The sequence below is a fragment of the Olea europaea genome, chromosome 8 (genome assembly GCF_002742605.1).
Source record: "Olea europaea var. sylvestris chromosome 8, O_europaea_v1, whole genome shotgun sequence".
Lineage (NCBI taxonomy): Eukaryota > Viridiplantae > Streptophyta > Magnoliopsida > Lamiales > Oleaceae > Olea > Olea europaea.
The window spans coordinates 9,838,174-9,845,626 of record NC_036244.1 but is presented as its reverse complement, the minus strand read 5'-3'; positions in this window follow the sequence as shown (position 1 = coordinate 9,845,626).

Sequence of the window (7,453 nt, the reverse complement as noted above, 5' to 3'; positions counted from 1 at the left end):
AGCACCTAAAGAAGGCCTCTATCTTTTTGCTTTGTTCTACTCTTCATTTGATCTCTAAAACTCAACATTGCTCATTCTTATATGATATGACTTGCCTTTTTCATCCAACTCAAATTCAACTGTGAAGATTTCTACTTCCTCATCAGGTTTAATAAAAAAAATCAATATATTGACAATCAACTAAGTCAGAAGAATGTAAGTTGATTTTCTCCTCATTCATTGCCACATCCTCGTATAGCTCCGTTGTGATTAATTTTTCATTCTCTTTAAGCTCTTCTTCAATAGTTGATATTTCTTCGGATTGAATGATCGGTCCACCTTCTAACTCCACGGACAATGGGAAGTCTTCTTTCGTATTAAACCCATTGAGTGGATTATACCCACACTTTTGAAATCCATCCCAATATTTATAATCTCCCACTAACATGTCTTCTTCATCCAACTTGACAAGTTTATTGTAATACTTTGCAAGTACCCTCTCGTTTGAAATGGAGGACCATCTCCCGAAAGTTTGGTATCCTCGTCCCAATCATCAAGTGAATCTCCCGCGAGCGTGTAACTATCATCGAAATTGTCGATTGCATGTTTTCAATATTTCAAATATTGTCTAAACCAAAGTAGCTTCAACATTGAGGTATCGACGCACGAAAACAAGCATTGCCCTGTATAATACATCGTTAGACAGATTTCACATCTTGGACCTCCAAGTATAAATTCATAGTCCATGTAGAGATTATCCATTGCAGACCCTATGTTTACCAATATGGGAATAATGCAAATATAACTTAAAGTAGAAGGAGAGAATATCAACACAAGATAAATTAACAATATGAGGGTTAGCTAAAATATACAAAAATAAAAACTATTAAAAAACAAATAAAAAGAAATTGTTAAAACTAAAGTTAACTAAGGTTGTAATCGAAGTAAAGACATTCCCCAACAACGGCGCCAAAACTTGTTCGCTAAAAGAGCATGTCGCAAGTGCATAGGTTGCGTTAAAGCAATAAAGTGGACCTTTTGAGTCCAGGTTGTCGATCCCTTGAGGAATGTTTACATTCGATTACACAACCTTAATCAATTTAATTCTAACAATAAAAATAAACATACAATAAAATTATGATTTTGGAAAAGAAAAAATATGCAAAATAATAAAATATAAAAATCTTGGAAATTTTGAAAACTAACGTGGTTGGGATTTATGGCTTCATTTAATTGCCGCCTAATTAATTTCTCCACACGCCAATTAACAAATTACTCATTGAGGATGTTAGACCTAATCTTCCAATATTAGTCAATTACCTCTCTCGAGCGAAATTAACCCTTATTTACTGATTTAACCTACTATATCTCTATGTCGATTAAAATCAAACAACTGCATTAAATCTTTGTAAAAATAACCCAACGGGTCACCTAGAGATGGGATATATCTCTATCCCCTACACAAACCTAGGGTTTCTACATTTGGTCTAAAATTGACAATATTCACACGAACGATGTACAAATCACTACACACAATCATTTATTGGCCACATAAATGAAAATGCAATAAATATAATAGTAGAAACACAAGGAAACAAGCATTTTAATATTAAATAGCAAACATCGAAATTAATTAAAGCTAGATTAAACTAATATCACAAATCCCAACACATGAAACTAGCCCATTCTATACAAGTGATAAAAAGGAGAATATTCCATACAATACATTGCAAATAGGAAACAATAATAAAGAAAATACAAGAGTGAAGATAACAACCCTTTTGGATTTGGATTCTTGATAGCTTGATCTTGATTTTTCCCAAATATTTCTCCTCCAAATGTATTCTACTTGTCCTCTTAGATTTTGCCCCAAAATTATCAAGAAAAAAGAAGAGGAAACAAAGAAGAAAAAGAAAGAAAAAATGAAAAGGAAAGTAAAAAGAAAGAGAAGAAGGCTAGGGTTTTCTTTCAAGATAAAGAATGAGGCAAAAATGATTCAATTTGTCTTTTAAATGGCCCAAAATCGTGTTTACTTAATTGTAAAATGGTCCCCAACAAGAATGAGGTAGCCAAATCAACCCTAGCCATAGCGCCCTACAAGTGGCGCTACAGCGCCACAGCGTTACCATAGGGACAGAGTCACGGCTGTGGCGCCACTTCCCCTTTTCCACATTTTTGTAGCTTCGTCCCTTAGATAATTGCACATCAAGTTCAAGTCCTCAACTTTGATTTTGTACAATTTGGTCCTTAGCTATTGACTTTCATTTTAATTTTGCCCTCCATAAATTGTAACCCAGGACCTTCAACTTTTGACACTTATGCATTTTGATCCCCAACATCACAATTTTGTATGCTTTTGGTCCCTATTCACTTCCTTTTACCTCGTTTTATTACCTTGGGTGATTTTTACCTACGAAGGCGGTAGTACTACTACCTGCTATGCCTAGTTTTTGGTGCATTTTGTATTACAATTAGTACCACTGGTTAGCCTATCCCTTTTTTTTCCTTTTTTCTTTTTTTTTGTCAAATTGATCCATAATTCTTTTTTTATTTGGAAATAAATCATTCAATTTTATTTTATAGGCATTTTAAAAGTGTAACTAACTCGAAATGATAAGTCATGTCTATCTTCAGTCACACATTCTCAAGATAAAATATTTTACATATGAATTCAAATTTTTTCTTTACTTTTAACCACACATTCTCCCAAAAAATTATTATTTAAAATAATATTTTTACAAAAAAAATGGCCACCAAATATGGGAAAAATTAGATGGCTATTTTAGAACAAATTATAATAAAGATGAGTTACAAAAATAGAAACATGCAAATAAATTTGAAATCAGTATTCTAAATTGCATTTTCCCCAAAATCTATTTTTAATGGAGCCAAAGCTTGGAATATTTAAGTGTTCAAATTTTAGGGGGTTTTCCCCAATAAATGAATAGTAAATAAGTGAACAAAATTAAATTTATTCTATATAAACATTAGGTATGTATTAAGCATTTGATAAAAATATAAATTTCGCATATAATACTCTAAAAACTTTTATAATTTAACATATATTGATCTATGGGATAGTTGAATTCCATCATCAAGACAGACTTGATATTCTATTTCATTAGTCTCACAACAAACTTTTATAAGATATATGATTTTGTATTTCATGGTATAATGAACATTCCAATTAGTTGGAATACAATATAGCAAAAAGATGATATATTTTACTTCTAATATTGTCTATTCAACTTAAGTGGTAGTTCATTTGTTAATAACAGATTCTCAAATTGGAAAAAGAATTAAATTATTAGAAAATACTTTTCAAAATCGAGTAGTGAACACAATCGGCTCAGATCAAGTATCATTCAAGAATCATTAAAAAAGCATACGATCATGTCTCTTTAAGTAACAGCATTAAAGTTTGAGAACCCGCAAAGAATAATTGTAATAAGATATCAAATACTTTAATTTTTTACAACTTTTTTTTTTTAAATTTGATTGTGCCCCACTAACTCAAATTGTCTACGTCTGCCACTGGCCGTAATGTTCAACAACAATTCATAGAGTATAATTGCCTATGCATCATGAGTTATTGCATGGTTCAAGTGTGAAACCTGCAATTTAGAATAATGGATGAGATTAGTCCACCAAGTAAAATTTTCTCAATGTTTTATATAAAAAATACATTTATTTCTTAATCTGAAAACACATTTCTATCTTTGATGAAGTTGCATAGGTGAATATCGTTGTTGATATAACTAGTGATAAGTGCATCTAATAAACTTATTCGGACTTTAACATTGACATTTCATTGTTCTTTTAATAAATTATAGCCTAATCTTGTGTATAGTTCATTTATTAGAAGAAAGGGGCAAAAAATGACGAAAAGGGGTGAAGTCCAAAGTTCGAGGACCAAATTGTAAATATTTAATAGTTTATTCGGACAACAAAATGATAATTGACGATTTCCAAGGTTCGATTGGATGCAATTAGAAGTAAAAAAAAATGAAATATAATCAAAATATTTTCACAAATCAATTTCCAATCACGCAAAGTATGTTCCAAATTTTTAGTTGAAGATTGAGATCTATTTTTGACATAGTAAATGTTCAAATTGGAAAAATTCTATTTCTTGCCCTTTTAATTAGCTTTCCAATACATTTTGAATCGTCTCAATCAGATATTGAAAGAGAAAGTTATGATAAAAATACTGACAATTGTGCAAGGACAAAAACATGAGCACGCGAAGTATTTGACTGACACTCTTTTGAAAATCAATTTGGACGTGATTTTGAACCAATTTTCAACTACTATAAATGTCTAACAATAGAATACATTATAGACACCTCTCACATATCTTTCATGCTCCTAAATTCATAATTTATCACATCAAAGAGAGGCCAAAATCAACACTTTTGGGCACATTTAGAGGCAATTGCTTGATATTCATTAATTGGAGATCAAAACTTGGTTTTTGGGCAACGAGTGGAAGATGCAACTGGAATTTATCACGAAATCATTGAAGAGATTCAAGATTTCGAAATTCATCGTCTTCATCTCCAATTAATCAAAATTCATGTGTTGTTTTACAAATTAATTATGATTTCTTGAACTTTTGTAATGGTAGGTTAATTTTCCAATTGCTAAGACATAGACGAACTTTTATTATGAAGTTTTCAATTTAAATTCAACAATTTGACGACAAATATGTGTTTATTATTGGATGATTGTTACAAGATTTGATGACTTCTCAATTACTTGATCACTAATTGGATTGTTTAAAAAATTTATTATTTTTAAAGCATGCTTTTATGCTCGCATATTTTATAGGGATATAGAAAGATTATATGAGAGTATATATTTAATTGAAATTGAGTTATGTTTTTAATTAACTTAGGAATATTGATCAATAGGAATGTGCACATATTGTCATGTTATTTATTTGCATTGAAACGGATTAATAATAGGGATTTACGGTTTTAGTAATATCACATCGAAATTCACAAAAGCTTTACAAATTACTCAATAGATTAGTTAGTTTAATTAGTTAATTTAGCATAAATTCTTCAACAAAATTTGCTATTCGATTAAAGTTGAAATAAATTGATACTAGATTAATTACGTAGTCCTCGTAAGAACACTACTTTATTCATCACTTTATTAGTTGTTCACGATACCGTATACACGCGGAAAATCAAACGGACCAACTAATATTTTTGTACAAGTAGCTCGTGTCCATGTGGGGCATTTCGATATCCTCGTTGATGAATCTGGTAAGCAAGCTGCAGGTTTTGCTGGTAAAATTTGTGCTAATGCAACTTAAGAGATGGTGCGCTGCTGCTGCCATTGCAGAAAATGCTACTACTGCTTATCGAAAAATAGTGCAACCATACCTACTATCTTTTCACAAGAAAGCTTTCTTATCAAGGTACAAACTCTGCGACCCATAGCTTTTTCTCTAATCTTTCTAATAGGATTCTTCCTAATTAAGGTGCAAACTGTACGAAACCATAGCTTTTTCTCTTAGCTTTCTAATATTCTGGTGATTGCAGAATATTCAGCCTTCTTGCAATACGCACAAGCTTTTATCAACCAAGTAACTTCACATGGGGCAAGTCCTTTGTCCATCATCTCTTCATAAAGTTTTCGGGCCTCATCCAACTTGGATTCCCTGAAGAGTTCACTTATCAAAGCACCATATGTAAAACTATCATGGGCACAACCACATTCACCTATCGTCTCGAAAACTTTAATGGCCATTGCATAAATATTCACCACTGTGAATTTTTCTTGCATTTTACCCCCATAGATTTTTCTACTACACTCCATCACTAGATTATTTTTTTTATTATTATTTTTTTTGGTGATAAAAAACAGTCCATGGTTGCCCTCTTCAGTCTTCACCTTTTCCTTTTTTCTTCTCTTTAAACAAGAATATTTACACGAAGTAAGGAATTAAAACGGAGAAGTTTTACAATAATTTTACTACTTGATTCCCAATAGTTCAAAACGAATCCAATTAATTCCCTTTCGAGAAAAGAAAGGAATTTCATATCACCGAAATTAGTTTGTAAACAATCACTTAGGCAATTAATCAAATGGTTCAACAACAAGTAATTTCAATTCACATTAAAAGTCAAACTGTTTCAATTCACAATTTTCATTGATAAGCAATGCTCAATTCTAACTACATTCTTAATTAAAGGTTACGGATTTACCAACTTTCCAAAAAATCAAATTAAGACTTTCCAATCAAGAATTCCAATTATTGAATCCTCAATACTTCAAGAGAGGAATGGCTTGTGTTCAAGGTCAAACCTCATTGCAGTAAACTAATCTCATAAATGGTAAAATCAATCAGATTATTGTAAATGCATTTTGGGCACTTATTCGTGCCATGCCATATTACTAAACTTTTATGTCGTTAATGTATTGAACACTACTTAACTTGGGTTAATTTTCGTTTGGTTCAGTAATGGGCATTTTTCCCAAAAAAAAAAAAAAAAAAACATTGGATGGAAAGTTGGAGATCAAATTCCAAACTTTGGTAATTAAAGGACTTGAATTAAATTAAAGAAGACATTGATTGCACAATTAAAAAGACATTAAGTAAACACAGAAGGATGAACACGAAGAGGATGGAAAAACAAGCAGCAAATAGCAAAAAGAAATTCTGTGAACTAATTCATCAATAATTGAGCAAGAAATTTAAAATTAATTGAATTCCGTCAATTTATTGGTGATGATTTTTAACTTTTATTTGTTTAATTCCAATATTATGAGTATCTAAGTATTTTTTTGCGCTAGGATTACGATGAATCCTGTATCATGGAACTTTAACTCGTGATTTCAATTATTGAATAATTGACATTATTTATTTTTCACTACAATTATATATGCAATGGTTGTATGAGTTTGTGGCATTTTGACCTTCAAAAGATTGAAAATAAGTTAGACATATGGTCAATTGTCTAGAGTCTGATAGAAGAAGGAAGTATACCACCGTATATTATGTGATCTTTAAGTATTCATAAATTTTTAATGCATTTGTTCGCTTAAAATTATACACCGCAAGTACACAGGTCGCGTACAAGTGTATTCGTTATTCTACATATTGAACCGTCTATCCAATTCACTAATTCAAAAGAAAAAAAATAAATTTTATTGAAGAAGATTTCAAAACTGATCTCCCGAGACAACACATTCCCTATTTCATTGCATCTACAACCCTTCAAACAGCATAGATTCTAAGGATGCTAATGATAATCCTTTTTAGGTTGTCTAATAGGTAGGTATTAGTCATAAATAATAGCATTTATTACTTCGGTAAGACAAAATTGAAGGTTTCTATCCTTGCCATCATAAAGATTGCTATCTAATAAATAAATAAACAAAAAGGTTGAACCCCAACCTTGAGGGTTCCACCGCCCCGTCTCTAGAGTTTTGTGAGGGAGGTAAATCGCGGAATGTGCAC